The 17173-nt window shown below is 41.2% G+C and overlaps 1 protein-coding gene across 1 annotated transcript in view; it reads right to left on the bottom strand.

Moving 5' to 3' along the window:
- The window catches only part of LOC100286605 (cytosolic carboxypeptidase 6), a 468593-nt gene that overhangs the window by 273646 nt on the left and 177774 nt on the right, over window positions 1-17173 (bottom strand). The window lies entirely within an intron of this gene.

Here is a 17173-nt window from a genome sequence, read left to right as displayed (position 1 = left end):
AACAAGTGGTCGACGGTGTTGGAGGCTCCTAACATCATACAACGTGGCACACCATCTAATCCAGCTACTCTGATGCTTCCTCCAGATACCACATTACTTGAACACGACTGTTATGAGTTGGTTTTGGATCAGCTCTCTGATGGGTTAACTAAAAGTCATATGTTGGAAAACCCGGAATATATCTTATACACAGACGGTTCAAGCATTATGGAGGGGGGTGAGAGGAAGGCAGCTTGGGCAGTTACTACAATAGACAATGTGATAGTGACAGGCACGTTAGGAACATCAGCACAGGTGGCGGAATTGGTGGCTTTGACAGAAGCATGCAAACAGGCTGAAGAAAAAACAGTTAATGTCTACACAGATTCAAGTATGCTTTCGGCAGTACCCATGATTTTGATAAAATATGGAAAAACGGAGGATTCATGACATCATTGGGAGCTCCTGTGAAGAATGGTCCAGAAGTGATGGCTCTACTGAATGCTCTCCAGTTGCCTGCACAAGTTGCAATTTTGAAAATGAAAGCACATGGAAACATTTTACAGACGAGAGTAAAGGTAATGACCTGGCTGCCAGAGAATGCCTCTTTCACCTAAACCATTTAGGAAATACACCTTGGATACATTGCAACACAGAGACATGCAAAGCAATGCACCAAACGACGAAGTCTGGGAATGGATGAATGCAGTGTGCAAACTCAGTCAAGAAGGTGTGTGGAAATACAACCTCAGATGTGTAGGGCCAAATGCACTCTTACCCTACTTGGTGACACAGATCCACTCTTTGGGACACATTGGTGTGGACAATATCATTTATGGTTTCGTGGGGAAATGGCGGAATCCTGGTGTGAGGAAAGAGCCTGAGGCTGTCATGGTGAATTGCAACATTTGTAAACACAAGTAAAAGACGAGCACCTGCCCCACCAGGACCCTTCAGACATCTACAGCTTGACTACATCACGCTCCCCAAATGTAAAGGACAGAAAGATATGCTGGTCTTTATTGATCGTTTCTCACGATGGATTGAAGCCTACCCTACTAAGAACGGAACTGCACAACACACAGCCAAAATCCTGATTCGGGAATAACTCCTGAGGGAGGATATGACGTAGTGCCAGGACAGTGGGTGATGGTAAAAAAAATGTAACAGACACATTAGGGCCAAAATGGGAATGCCAAGTTTTGCTCATAACGAGGTCAGCAGTGAAAGACCAGGGCAAATCACAATGGATACATGTCACTCATTGCAAGGTTATCCATTTTGATGACAAAGCGGGGCCTGGAGAATAAATAAGTGATTGATTAGCAATCGGGGCTGATCTCGGGTGAAGAAGCATAGTAAGCCGATCAGAACCTGATAAGCTTCTAGGTTGTACACAGCAGTCATCATATTTGAGATATCTAGGTGAAATGTCCACTGTTTACTTTCACTTTTTTTCCTCTGTTACAGGTTATGAGAATCTACCATCTGAAGCTGCAGCAATATCTCCTGACTCAGGAGAAACGATACAAGATCATTGGTGAAGTGTTCATTAGAGATGTCCTTATCAACCAGTGAAACAGAAGAAGAATTCCTCACTACCGGCAGGCTGTCAGAACATACTCTCTAATAGTTATCACTGTGGGACTGATAGCGGTGTGGAACAGCTGGTCACTCTTAAAGAACTCTGTGAATGATTACCTTGCCAATAGGACGATTTAATATTATTGTCTTGCAGACAACTGAAAGTTTTAAATTATTTATTTTGTGAGTTTCCTCCTGAAATCTATTTCTTATTGCAATTGCAAGTAAAATATGCCCTTTGTGTTTTATAGAAATGCAAGGTGTTTAATGTAAATGATTTTATGCTTACAGCTAATGTTTTTTATACTGTCTATGTTTTCTAAAAATATATTTTAAGTATATTTATTTTTTAAATGGCCTAGGGGGAGTGTAAGAATATTCTAAGATAAATACACAACACAGGGAATTAACGATCAATGGAAATAGTTGTTTTTCTGTGGAACTGAAGATTAAAGGTTCAGGGACACGGGTTGTTTTTCAGTTCAAAGTCTGTTTAGAATCTGTGTAGGGGTTCCAGATTGGACTCTTAGCTACATGTGGTAAGTTGTCATTGGTCCAAATTGTCTACACATTGAGCCTGAAACGGGATACTTGGTTTTTGTTCATTGGCCCAATTTTATTGCAAGGAATTCTAATTGGTCAACAACAGGCTAGGCTTGGGTATAAACTACATCATGAGAACAGGGAAGAATGAACATCTACCATCCACTTTCCAGCATAACAACTATGATTTGTTCTCTTTGAATAAATCTATTTTTCTCCCCCTGATTTGCTTTGGGGTCTGTGTTATTGAAGAATAACATCAACTGCTAACAGTGTCATTCGTTAAAGAGTTCTGCCTTTGGCGAAACCTCTGGTGAAATAACGTAAAAATAATAGAAAACCAGAAATTCTACTTTGAGTACCATCTCTTACATATGTTAATGTTTTGATCTAGCTCCAATGTGTTGACCCTAAGCAGCAGAGACAGGCAGCAGGATAGTGAATGTGAAGGGTGTGTGGCCCTCACCTCCCGTCTGACTTCTAGAGGGACACAGCTTCCTGACGGGCCGTCAGAGAGCTCCCAGGCACAGATAACCCAGACCAGGGCAGGCTCCACACTAAAATAGCTCCATGTCAAACGCATTTTGGGGGCAAATTCTGTCTTTTGATTCCCAGTGATCCACAGTGAGCCCAGTTCCTGGGAAAACAACACTGAGATATTAAAGAGATTATTCTAAATGGGGTGGTAGCCTATACAGACAATGCAATCCCTCTACCCGTGGAACAAATTCTGGGGAAAAATAACAACGTGATCTAGCTAGCTAGAAGTACAAGTTGAGAGATCATGGTACATGATTCAGAGTTGAATGGTAGCCACTTTTGTTTACATTGAAAATCAGCAGTGTCATGGGTACTAAGTAGGGTTAAGTGGTGCAGGGAGTGAACAGGAAGTGACCCATTGCCCTCTGTGGAACACAGAACGGACTGTAGAACCAGTGGAGCGGTGTCTGTCTGGCTCACAGTACACAGCAGAGAGCCCCTTAGCCATCACAGACACCCAGGCTTATTGTTCATGGCAGCCTACCTGTTCCTCTCCAGCAGGCTTTGATCACTAGATCGCTGGCAAAGCATCACAACCAGGCCAACAAATTCACAGTAAAGTGACTGACACAGCCCTGACGCCACGGCAGACAGGAATACAGAGGGGAAAAGCAGGGGCGCCAGCCACAGTCCCTACTTGACCAACAACCTAAAGATATGGCAAAGGGTTTCATTTCACACTTTTAGTATTGCAGGGTATGCCTTTGTGGATTCACACAGTCAGATCACTGCAATCCCAAGGCGTTACTCCATTGGCCACAGAAGTGAAAGCCCTGTCTAATGCCACACAATCATGACTTTTGGTTAACCTCCCTTCATTACAGCTGCTTGACCATAAAGTGGCCATGAGTTCAAGATGCAGAGCTACAGGGTTGGCTACTGTGGGAGATTAGCAGGAGCAGGAGAGCTCTTTGCTATGGACGACCTGACAGGTTGCTCACAAGCTTCCAATGTCAGCTCAGGTTGGAGGGGTATTGAATTGTTTTGAAATGTCCTCTGGCATCTCAGATACCTACTTATTGATGTGAATACCTGATGGGCAGGGACAAAATGTTTAGCTTTTCATTTCCTTCTCCCTCCCCCCAAAATATGTATGTTTCAGAGCTATCAGATTGCAGGAAACGGTGACAATCCATTAAAGCAGCCGCGGGACCTTGTATCGGTATCTAGTATTCCACCAGAGAATCAGGAAGTACTCCATTGGATGGCAATGTACGATTTAAATCATTTTAATTAGGCCTTTCTTTTGAGTGACTGACAGTCAAGCACAATACCCTCCAGACAATGTAGGTCATACAATGAGAGTCAATAATACTCTCTGAGTTCGAAAAGCATTCCATTAACCTATTGAGGACATGTCTACAGCTGAGGAAATAATAAAATAAAACTGCTAAAATACTGTGTTTAACAGCCATGGCCAGCGAAGAGCCCGGATCTCAATCCCATTGAGCATGTCTAGGACCTGTTGGATCGGAGGGTGAGGGCTAGGGCCATTCCCCCCAGAAATGTCCGGGAACTTGCAGGTGCCTTGGTGGAAGAGTGGAGTAACATCTCACAGCAAGAACTAGCAAATCTGGTGCAGTCCATGAGGAGGAGATGCACTGCAGTTCTTAATGCAGCAGATACATCAGATACTGACTGTTACTTTTGATTTTGACCCCCCCCCTCTTTGTTCAGGGACACATTATTCCATTTCTGTTCGTCACATGTCTGTGGAACTTGTTCAGTTTATGTCTCAGTTGTTGAATCTTGTTATATTCATACAAATATTTACACATGTTAAGTTTTCTGAAAATAAACGCAGTTGACAGTGAGAGGACGTTTCTTTTTTTGCTGAGTTGATATGAGTGCATTCTAAGAAAAGAAAAAGTGAAATTTGAAAATAAATTGAATACCTAAACTCCATTCATTATTTGTCCGTGCCAGTAAAATGTTTTAATTCAGTAATTATCTGATGGATTTCAAAAATTCTAAAAGTTTGAAGTAATTTCATCCATTTCACTGTTGCATTTATTAGAATAGTTTTTTTATAACCTTTTAACAATTTCGATGACCTTTGCTAATATTCTGCATATACCGGTAATTAAAGGTGCCATTGTAGATATCGCTCCGTCATTCCCTGGTTGCAAAAATTCTAAAAATTCTAATTTCAGTATACAATATGTGACAAAACAAGCAATTTTTTGGAGAAACATTGTACCATCTAAACCGCTGTAAAATATATTATTTTCAATAACCCCAAATATTATATTTTCAGCTTGTTTGAAGCTGGTGTACAAAACCGAAAGTAAGACGCAAACACGAAACTTAAGTTTGGGAAGCATAGAAATAGTGCACATAGAACCGATCTACCACTTCTTAGATTTGATTTCAATGAGAATGACAGATCTATAACTCACATGTCTATGTGAATTTGGTTGGGTCGCCCAAAAAAGTTACGTATTGCAGCTTTACGTACTGTATGCCATATGTGGGCTATTGTAGATACTTATATATAGTGTTATTATGTATGCATACTTTATATTTGTTCAATTGATTGTTTTTGTCTGTGTGTTCTCATGGTCAGCTTGCCACACTCCTTCAGATATGAAGACTCCACCACCTCCAGTTTAATTGACAGTGTTGACAGCAGTGAGCTTTGGCGCATGCTGTGAACACGCAGCTCTCTTTATTAGCCTGGTCTTCATTTATTTCCTGCTGAATTTTCAGATGGATAAATCCACAACCAGATAAATATGAAGAATATTGATGTCCATGCACCACAGAGTACTGTATCTCTGTGCTCACGCAACCCTCCTCTGTCAAACATGTCTTCTCCACTATCCACACAAGTAAAGAGCAGAGCGATGCATACTGACAGCCCATTATTTAATATATTCGCCTTCTCAGGAGAAATGCCCGTGCTCTAAATATTAAGTATAATCTCTGGTCTCTAGAGGAGACCTGGCAAATTTTTTCTCCCACTGAAGCCTTTCCCCTCTATGATTCCCTCCTGTATGATTTAGAAGAGTTGCCAGTCCAACAGGTTCACTCACTTCATATGGCCAGGCTAGAACTAATAACAGCCTGTACAGACACCATTCTCCTGCTAACCTAATTCAGACCCAACTGATGTTCCTGCTGCTTTTAACATGGCAGAGTTAATTTGCTTAGTCTAGCAGTTCTCTCTAGGCCTAACTCTTGCAGTATTTTTGCTCGGGGTCCCCCGTCAAGCCACTACAGTGCACTGGAATTGTCAGAAGTGATGGATGACTGTCAACTTTCTGCTGTCTTCCGGACCACTCGTGTGAGATTTACAGGCCCGCTGACTACCAGGCATGAAAACCAATCTCTCTTTCTCATTCCTCCCTCCCTCCCTCTCTCCCTCCTTCCCTCTTTCCTTTACACCACCTCATTCTCTCCATTTAAACCGCCTCTGTTCCTACTAAAAGTGTGCAAAACAACACAAATATTCACGCAAACATAAAACAATATTTGTCTCTTGAATGTCACTACACCATAACATCTTTATTTTGACTGGCTTCTCTCTGACAACATCTCTCTACATCCAACTTCTCCACAGGCCAAGTCACCGAAAATATCCATCTACATGTACTGTATGTGTTGAAATTCTAGCATCAAAAAGTTGTGAGGCTAATTGCGCTCTCAAAATAGTAATTGCTTTATTATCATGACCACTGCATTTTGGTGGACGTAATGATCGTTAGAAGGCATTATGTTAAAACCTCTTAATTAAGGATCTGGCCCTTTTTTTCAATTTTTGCCTAAAATGACAAACCCAAATCTAATTGCATGTAGCTCAGGACCTGAAGCAAGGATATGCATATTCTTGATACTATTTGAAAGGAAACACTTTGAAGATTGTGTAAATGTGAAATTAATGTACGAGAATATAACACATTAGATATAGTAAAAGTTAATACAAAGAAAAAAACGAGTTTTTTTGTTGTTTTTGTTTTGTACCATCATCTTTGAAATGCAAGAGAAAGGCCATAATGTATTATTCCAGGCCAGGCGCAATTTTGATTTTGGCCACTAGATGGCAGCAGTGCATGTGCAAAGTTTTAGACTGATTCAATAAACCATTGCATTACTGCTCATAATTTTGTTTCAAGACTGCCCAAATGTGCCTAATTGGTTTATTAATACATTTTCAAGTTCATAACTGTGCACTCTCCTCAAACAATAGCATGGTATTCTTTCACTGTAATAGCTACTGTAAATTGGGCAGTGCAGTTAGATTAACAAGAATTTAAGCTTTCTGCCAATATCAGATATGTCTATGTCCTGTGAAATGTTCTTGTTACTTACAACCTCATGCTAATCACATTAGCCTATGTTAGCTCAACCATCCCGCGGGGGACCCACCGATCCTATAGAGGTTAATGTAATTAAACGGTTTCCTTATTATTATTCCTCCACTAATTGGGGGTATTTTCCAGGCGCAAGTCCTTAAATAAGCAAAGTTGCAATCTAAACACTACCTTGGGCAACAAAAAAAAACAGAAAAGAAGAACAGGAGTGGACTAAACTGTGCAAGCCATATAAAATTCATAGAATGTACTGACATGAGTGGAAATAGACTATAATGTGAAAACAATAGAGGATCACTTTTAGCTCATGCAAAAACTGTCTTCCTCAGTCCTACCAGGTCAATAGTTTTTTTTATACCAGAAATGAAACTACATATTGTACATTTAGGCCTAACGGAAATTTACTGGGCAAAGACATAGGTTACGACTCAATCAATTTGTAACATTTATGTTTGTATGATGAAATTTTGATCTATGACTTTTCGGTTCTAAAAATAGGAAGAAATATAATATTTGCATTAATTAGTCAACTTTTCAAAGGAGTCATGCTGAATGATGGAATACATTTCTATTTAACTATATGGTGCTGACATAGCGCTTCAGAAAAGATGGTAATATACATAAATAACATGCAAATGTTATTTAGATAGCAGTCTAATAAAATGCAAAATAGTGTCTGACTAGCCTTATCAATTATTTGAGCTTGAGAAACGTGGCCACCTCCTACTCGTGAATTCACTGGAAGCCACTGTAATGGTACCTGAGCGAATGATCTCCAGCCTATCTGTCAGCCTATTACACAGTTTATGCAGAGCTTAATCAGACATGTTCACACTTTCCATTTATATTCTGTGGCACATTAAATTGCAATGAAATCTTCAGAGGGCCCAAATTTCTCCCAGATTGGAATCTCATTCCTGTGCTGAGACGTGTTTATTTGTCTGTCTATTTTTGCACTGGAGCAGAGACAGGGTGGTGTGATTACCAAACATGACATCATTGTGATGAACACCTAGACAGGAAGGAAGCCTGAAATATACTGTACCATCACAAAGCTTTGCACACACACAAGCCGAAAAGCATGTGCTTTTTGTGTCCTGGGTTATTTTTAACCATTCTCATGCTGAAGCCATTCCCTGACAGAGAAGCACTCTTCTGGGGATGGTTTCCATTGCTCTAGCTATGTATGTATGAGTATGTATGGTGACTAGTTTGATCATCAGTCTATACTTCCCCACACAGTGAGTTCCTATGCCCACCTGAAGGTGACCCAATGGAGTTGTTCAGCATTTTGAGGCTTTACCTTCCCTCCCACTGCTCTGTCCACATTTAAACCTTCATCCAGAGATGGAAGAGGAAGCGAGACAGCCCACTCACAGTTTTTTTTCTGGTTCAACTAAAGTCAATGAACTAAGTAGACCAGACTCAGCTGCATTCACATTACATTTGGACATTTTAGTCATTTTGCAGCCACTCTCATTCAGAGCAACAGATCAACTTGCTCAAGGACACAGACAGATTGTTCACCTAGTCGGCTCGGGGATTTAAACCAGCAACCTTTTGGTTGCTGGTTTAACCACTAGGCTACCTGCTTAACCACTAGGCTACCTGCCAACCATTGGTGTCTATGGTAGAGCCACCCCATTAGTTAAGCAGACAGGAACTAACTTTTAAAAAATGTGACCTGATTCAGGAAACTAGGCGTATGTCGCAAGTCACAACTTCACAGGAAAGCCATTTGAACGCATTTTTTTTTCTTCGTAGGATAAACCATTTTGTAGTATACTTTTATATAATGTAAAAAAAAACATATTTTCAAATTTTGCTACATAACACCGAATCCAGGTTGTGAGTCACAAATGGTAAACGGCTTGATTGAACTTTCTTCATTTATCCACCATCTTTTCATCATCCTACAGCTTGAACTTCAAATCCCAGTGACCTTTGGGCCAGAAACCAATGATATTGTGAGGAGGCAGATGTGCATTGCAGAGAACCAATCTGGTCTTGCTCTCTCTACATCTGGTGTTGGGTGTGCGGGTTGAGTATTTTAAATGTAGCCACCGGCAGTGTTTCAGCCGAGCGTGCGAATAATATCAAGGTTGAAACTAAATATGTTATTTTACCTTTTGCTCGATCTGCATTAATTACAAAACAACCCTTGGTCAAGCCTGGAACACTGCCAAGAGCCATGGGACAAAATATGAGTAATTTTGAGATTAATAATGCATTACTGTCTAGATGGGAAGTGCCAGGGTCCTGGTTATAAATAACAGCGCTGGACATCTCATAGTGCCCACGCCAGCAGGTGCTCTTGCATCTTTCTAGTACGCACATGAATATGCAGATCAGAGAAAAGGCCAAATAAATAAAAGCATCAGGGGGTTCCTGTGATAGTAACTAATGGCATTTGAGCCTGCGCCATTCTGAGGCAGAAGATGATAGATTTGTCCTTCCATCCTGCAGCTGTTCACATATCAACAGCAGCCCAAATAAAACAATTGAAATGGTGCTGCGTTATTGCCTGTGACACAGAGCAGGGTGATGCGTCGGGCCGTGCTGATGGAGAGGAGAGGGGGAGGTTAATGAATGTCCAGCACTGTTGGCAGAGCATACACTACATGGCCAAAGGTATGTGGACACCTGCTCATTGAACATGTCATTCCAAAATCATGGGCATTAATATGGAGTTGGTCCACCCTTTGCTGCTATAACAGCCTCCACTTTTCTGGGAAGGCTTTCCACTAGATGTTGGAACATTGCAGCATTCAGCCACAAGAGCATTAGTGAGGTCGGGCACTGATGTTGGGCAATTAGGCCTGGCTCGCAGTTGGCGTTCCAATTCAACCCAAAGGTGTCCGAAGGGGGTTGGGTTCAGAGCTCTGTGCAGGCCAGTCAAGGTCTTCCACACCGATCTCGACAAACCATTTCTGTATGGACCTAGCTTTGTGCACGGGGTCATTGCCATGCTGAAACTGGAAAGGGCCCTACCCAAACTGTTGCCACAAAGTTGGAAGCACAGAATAGTTTAGAATGTCATTGTAGCTGTAGCATTAAGATTTGCCTTCACTGTAACTAAGGGGCCTAGCCCGAACCATGAAAAACAGCCCCAGTATCACGACTTCCACCGAAGTCGGTTCCTCTCCTTGTTCGGGCGGCGTTCGGCGTCGCCGGTCTTCTAGCCATCGTCGATCCACTTTTCATTTTCCATTTGTTTTGTCTTGTTTTCCTGCACACCTGGTTTTCATTTCCCTCATTAATTGTTGTGTATTTAACCCTCTGTTCCCCCCATGTCTTTGTGTGGAATTGTTTGTTGTTTCGTGTATGTGCACGCTAGACTGGTTTGCGTTTGCGTTGGCTGGTTTGCGTTGGCTACCCAACTTCTGCTCTCCTGCGCCTGACTCCCTTACAGCCAGTTACGCATACCTAACACCCAGACCATTATACCTCCGCCAAACTTATCAGTTGGCACAATGCATTCGGGCAGGTAGCGTTCTCCTGCCATCAACCAAACCCAGATTTGTCTGTCGGACTGCCAGACAGTGAAGTGGATTCCACACGCCAGAGAATGCGTTTCAACTGAGTCCAATGGCGGCGAGCTTTACACTACTCCAGCCAACGCTTGGCATTGCGCATGGTGATCTTAGGCTTGTGTGTGGCTGCTTGTCCATGGAAACCCATTTCCTGAAGCTCCCGATGAACAGTTCTTGTGCTGACGTTGCTTCCAGAGGCAGTTTGGAACTCGGTAGTGAGTGTTGCAACTGAGGAAAGACGATTTGTACACGCTACAGCACTCTGTGAGCTTGTGTGGCCTACCACTTTGCGGCTGCGCCGTTGTTGCCCCTAGACGTTTCCACTTCACAATAACAGCACTTACAGTACAGTTGACCGGGGCAGCTCTAGCAGGGCAGAAATTTGACGAACTGACTTGTTGGAAAGGTGGCATCCTATGATGGTGCCAAGTTGAAAGTCACTGAGCGCTTCAGTGCATGGCTGTGTGCTCGATTTTATACACCTGTCAGCAACGAGTGTGGCTAAAATAACCAAATCCACAAATTTGAAGGCGTGTCCACATACTTTTGGCCATTGTATTTTCATCCTTGCTGCCAAAGTCCTTAACAGCACACCTCAAAATAGAGAACAATGAGAAAAATGTAAATAAAAAATAAAAAACAGGGTCAACATGACCAACAACATGGGGGTCCAAGGACATCACAGTCATGGAAGTAGTGCTGGGTTGGCAAGAAGTAATGTCACAGGTCAAGGTTTTTCATACAGAATCCAGGGGACTTGGACCCCACAGCCCCGCCGGATCAGCAGCAGCTGCTGAAAGAACTCAACGTGAATGGCTTTAAAACGCCTCTAAAGAATATCAATCTGGCTGCTGCGCACTTCTCACCCGTGAGATAACATCCTCATTAATCAATCAACCGCCTCTGTGTGGTCGCTCCATGCTCTTTATTTCCCTCCGGTCCCCTCTTCTTTAACTCATCTGTATCTCAGCACATCCTACAGCAACAATGGCTGTGGGAGAGTATTGTAATGCGAGAGGTAAGCTCTGTCCACATCTGTTGCTGCAGTGTTGGCACTCTGGCTTTGATTGGAAGGCGGTAAAAAAAGCAATCTTCTAGACTCGGGCTCATCAACATGCACGCCGTGCGTCTGCCCACATACCTCCGAGGGAGACCGTTAAAACATAACACACAGTTTATTGTAGAGCCATGCTGGTATCAGCTCCAAGGGCCTCTGTCTGCAGATGATGAAAAAGGATTGAAACGGACAGCTCGCATCAACAACTTTGAAAAGCAAGAGAGCAGAGTAAAGAAGGACAAGAAAGAGGATAATAGTCTCAGGCTCATCTCTTGAAAAATGTGTTGAGGTGTCTAATGGCTTTCTGTGATGCCTTTATACATCATCTAATGTATTGCATCATGACTCCAAAAATGGCCGCTTTTTATTGAATACATGATCGCATTAATGCACAGAGTAACCTTTGGAATGTCACGGGTAACAAAAAGTGATGGTTTTCCTGCAGTTGACTGATTACAGTCTGATAACCATGAAAAACACCACGCCCACCATCGGTTGCCAGGAAAACAAATCAATAAACACATGCACACACAAAAGAAAATCCAGGAATTCTAAAAGCCCAAAATATACAACCGGCAAACCTTACAGCAAATCCATACCATAAAAAATGTTTGTAGATGTTTCTTGTTACATTTACAACAAAAAAAGGCACTTGTGCTGTTCCCTCATCCATCTATACAGTGCATTTGGAAAATGTTCAGACCACTTTACTTTTTCCACATTTTGTTACATTACAGCCTCATTACAGCCTCTTTTAAAATATATTTTTTTTCCTCATCAATCTACACACAATACCCCATAACGACAAAGCAAAAATAGGTTTTTAGAAGTTTTTGCAAATGTATTAAAAATACAAAACTGAAATATTACATTTACATAAGTATTCAGATCCTTTACTCAGTACTTTGTTGACGCACCTTTGGCAGGGATTACAGCCTCGAGTCTTCTTGGGTATGACGCTACAAGCTTGGCATACCTGTACTTGGGGAGTTTCTCCCATTCTTCTTTGCAGATCCTCTCAAGCTCTGTCAGAGTGGATGGGGAACGTTGCTGTACAGCTATTTTCAGGTCTCTCCAGAGATGTTCAATCAGGTTCAAGTCCGGGCTCTGGCTAGGCCACTCAAGGTCATTCAGAGACTTTTCCTGAAGCCACTCCTGAATTGCCAGGCCAAAGAGTTCAATCTTTGTTTCATCAGACCAAATAATCTTGTTTCTCATGGTCTGAGAGTCTTTTGGTGCTTTTTGGCAAACTCCAAGCGGGCTGTCATGTGCCTTTTACTGAGGAGTCACTTCCGTCTGGCCACTCTACCATAACGGTCTGATTGGTGGAGTGCTGCAGAGATGGTTGTCCTTCCGAAAGGTTCTCCCATCTCCACAGAGGAACTTTGGAGTGGTGTCAGAGTGACCATCGAGTTCTTGGTCACCTCTCTGACCAAGGCCCTTCTCCCCCGATTGCTCAGTTTGGCTGGGCGGCCAGCTCTAGGAAGAGTCTTGGTGGTTCTAAACTTCTTCCATTTAAGAATGATGGAGGCCACTGTGTTCTTGGGGACCTTCAATGCTGCAGACCTTTTTTGGTACTCTTCCCCAGATCTGTGCCTATACACAATCCTGTCTCGGACCTCATGGCTTGATTTTTGCTGTCAACTGTGGGACCTTATATAGACAGGTGTGTGCTCTTCCAAATCATGTCCAATCATTTGAATTTACCACAGGTGGACTCCAATCAAGTTGTAGGAACATCTCAAGTCCGCAGTTGTATATGTAAAATAGTCTAGGAAACTCGACTAAAGACGAGAAAAGAAGAACATTTCTCCATCGAACGACCATTGGTACGTCTGGAAGATACGTTCTAACAGACACTCAGAGAAAGTATTCGCATTTCCATGAGCATAGTTATCAGCTGTCTGTACGATAGTGGAATTCCTTTGTCTCTCCCTTTCCCTCTCTTTTGAATCTGCCATTTTGTGTAACAAGCCGTCATATCAGTTTAGTCCACTAGGGATTTTCATTGCAATGTGTAGTAATCAATGTGTAACCTATCCTGTTTGTGTGTTTATGTAATTCTGTGTGATTATTTAGTTAGTTAGTAAATAAATAAATAAGCCAATTTGTATATCGCTGATTTATCATTTATGCTATGGTTCGTGCAGATATTCAAGTGTTTTGTGACATTCAGAATGTGACTGAAGGTAAATAAGAACTAATGAATTGACTGTGACTAATGTAAGAGATATTTATATCTTTAGAGTTTAGTCGGGAGATAGAAACTCGTTAAATAACTTTTCCCGTGGTGCCCCAGATTACTACTTAATTTAATTGCGTAATAATTGAATGTGGTATGTTATTTTTTCATAAAATAACTGTCAAACACATTAATGCTAGTCTAGACACGACAGTAGTAACCAAAAAAGTTATAAACAAACCCAAATATATTTAATATTTGAAATTCTTCAAAGTAGCCACCCTTTGCCTTGATGACAGCTTTGCACACTCTTGGCATTCTCTCAACCAGCTTCATGAGGTAGTCACCTGGAATGCATTTCAATTAACAGGTGTGCCTTGTTCATTTGTGGAATGTCCTTCTTAATGTGTTTGAGCCAATCAGTTGTGTTGTGACAAGGTAGGGGTGGTATACAGAAGATATCCCTATTTGGAGACGCAGACTAGGTGAACGGATGATCTCCACATGTGTGGTTCCCACCGTGAAGCATGGAGGAGTAGGTGTGATGGTGTGGGGGCGCTTTGCTGGTGATTTATTTAGAATCCAAGGCACACTTAACCAGCATGGCTACCACAGCATTCTGCAGCGATACGCCATCCCATTTGGTTTGCGTTTAGTGGGACTATCATTTGTTTTTCAACAGGACAATGACCCATCACACCTCAAGGCTGTGTAAGGGCTATTTGACCAAGAAGGAGAGTGATGGAGTGCTGCATCAGATGACCTGGCCTCCACAATCACCCGACCTCAAACCAATTGAGATGGTTTGGGATGAGTTGAACCGCAGAGTGAAGGAAAAGCATCCAACAAATGCTCAGCATATGTGGGAACTCCTTCAAGACTGTTGGAAAAGCATTCCAGGTGAAGCTGGTTGAGAGAACGCCAAGAGTGTGCAAAGCTGTCATCAAGGCAAAGGGTGGCTACATTGAAGAATCTCAAATATAAAATATATTTTGATTTGTTAAACACTTTTTGGTTACTACATGATTCCATGTGTTATTTCATAGTTTTGATGTCTTCACTACATTTCTACAATGTAGAAAATAGTAAAAATAAAGAAAAACCCTTGAATAATTAGGTGTAAACATCAAAACCTTTGACTGGTACTGAACGTAAATTAGGTATTACTGTTTTTTATTTGTAATACATTCGCAAACATTTCTAAAAAAAAACTGTTTTTAATCAATTTTACAATAAGGCTGTAACGTAACAAGACGTGGAAAAAGTAAAGGGGTCTGAATACTTTCCGAATGCACCGTATACAGACTACCATGTATCTTAGTTGACACCACTCATAAAGTTATCTAGCTGTAGTGGAATGCATGATTCAATCATACTGTAACATAGTGTACATTTTAAGTGTTTATGTACAGTATGAGCTGTCCCTATTGAAGACTTGTTTGTATTTGCAGTGTATATGATTAAATGGGATTTAGAAGATTCTGTAGTACTGCTCTTGTAGCAATGTTATTTTTACATTTCTCATGATGAAAAGACACAGCCAAGCCCATCAAAACCTCTTGATGAGCATTTCTCCACTGACATTGACAAACCATATTTATATAGCCTAAATTTGTAAAAGAAAAGGATTAGTGAGTTGAGAACGTAATCTTGATTTATATTCAGTCTGTCTTCTCCGGTCTTTGGGACATTTTCTCTAATGAAAGCCTTGAAACTAAATGATTGTCCCTATGTCCCGACAGGGTACAGCATGCCTACCTAAAGTGCTATCATGCTGCATGATATTAAATTAATGTGAATATAGCAGAACACATCACAAGAACCAGTTTGATATTGTATCCGATATTGAATTTCCTCTGAAATAGGACCACAATAGAATTACCGTCATGTCATTACTTCAGTATGTGCAGCACCTACTAGCATTGCAAATATAAATTAATTACAGTGCCGTATAAAATGAATCAATACAAAATGTTTGCCCAAAAGGATCTGATAAATGCATTGATAAAGTCATATAAACACGACTCTCTTCTCATCTTTCGGTATAAAAGAAAGGCCTAATTAAAATGCAGGAGTAACAACCATAAAGATGCTAGATAGAATATCAGTCCAGAAGATGAATCCACCACCTGGCACAACATAGATAAAACAAGAAGAGGGAGGGAGGAAAGTTTAGATAGAATGAAAGAGGAGAAAGAGAGAGAGGGAGACAGAGAGAAAAAGAAAGAGAAACATGCTTAGCGAGGAAAAAAATGTTATGTTGATGAATATGAGGTGCCATAGTGACAGGAAGTAGGTGTGGATATTAATAAGGATCATTAGTATTTGTGCAGTAGCTTTAGCAAATTGCTTTACAAGCACATGATTTGCAAATGACAGAGAGGCACAAAGATGCCTATTTGTAACATCTCTCTTATGGAATCTCAAAGAAAACAAATCCATCACAAGTAAAGCTCACATATGAGCAGCAGAAATAATGAGTTTGTTTGAAATAATGAGTTTGGTTGCTTCAGTAGTATTTTATCATTGCTCATTAACAGTTTCCTTTCAATCAGCTTCCACCACTGAAACTTGAGACGTAGCCCTTTACTCTCATACCCATATTAGGGTAGAAAATGGCAGATTTGGACACTATACATGACGTCAGATCTCAGGGTCTCCGCTTCACAGCTCCTGTATGGGTTTTGACTAACAGCCGTTCTGAAATTGAGTATCGTGCGACAAGAAGTTGCCCCAATCCCTCCCACTAATTGGGCAACTTTTGCAAATGTTTTGTTGTCTGAGTGATTCAGGGAAATGCTGTAAATTAAGAGGATTCTATGTATTTTGAAAGGTGAGACATTGAGGATTATTAAAAAACAAAAAGCTTTGATGTCATACAAGCAAGCCAAACACCCATGAGTCCAAATGTGCACTTTACATTTCCATATCATAAAACTGATGTAATATACAGTGTCAACGTTTATGATCACTATGTTTGATGTACAGTTACAAGACGACATGGCGTTATACCCTGGGTTGTCCTGAACAGAATGAGCCTGTGTTTGTTGTATTGTGAAGAAAACTTGCAGAGGACCACACATCTGAATGCACTCATGACTCCATTCTATGTGCACCAAAATAATGATCTGCTTCTCTGATTTTAATTAATTTAGCTACACATGACGGCAATAGAACAAGCTTTCAAATCATGCCTACCTGACCAAGATTGTGGTTTATAATGGACCATTTTTAGATTGCGTAAACAACAACAGTAATAGTGTAAAGGCTGGGATGTAGGACTGTGTTCCAAACAAAACAACTACAAAAGTGTGATTGCTACAGTTCCTCAACGGTACGGATAGGAGAGCTCAAAAAAACACCTTATAGGTGAAGACTCTTCGTTGAGTCATAAAACTGCATTGAATTACTTAGGAACTATGCACACTTTGGAGAGGTGTGT

This window comes from Salmo salar, chromosome ssa23, assembly GCF_905237065.1.
Source record: "Salmo salar chromosome ssa23, Ssal_v3.1, whole genome shotgun sequence".
Lineage (NCBI taxonomy): Eukaryota > Metazoa > Chordata > Actinopteri > Salmoniformes > Salmonidae > Salmo > Salmo salar.
Note: the sequence above shows the minus strand (reverse complement) of the source record. Positions and strands in the feature narration are given on the sequence as shown.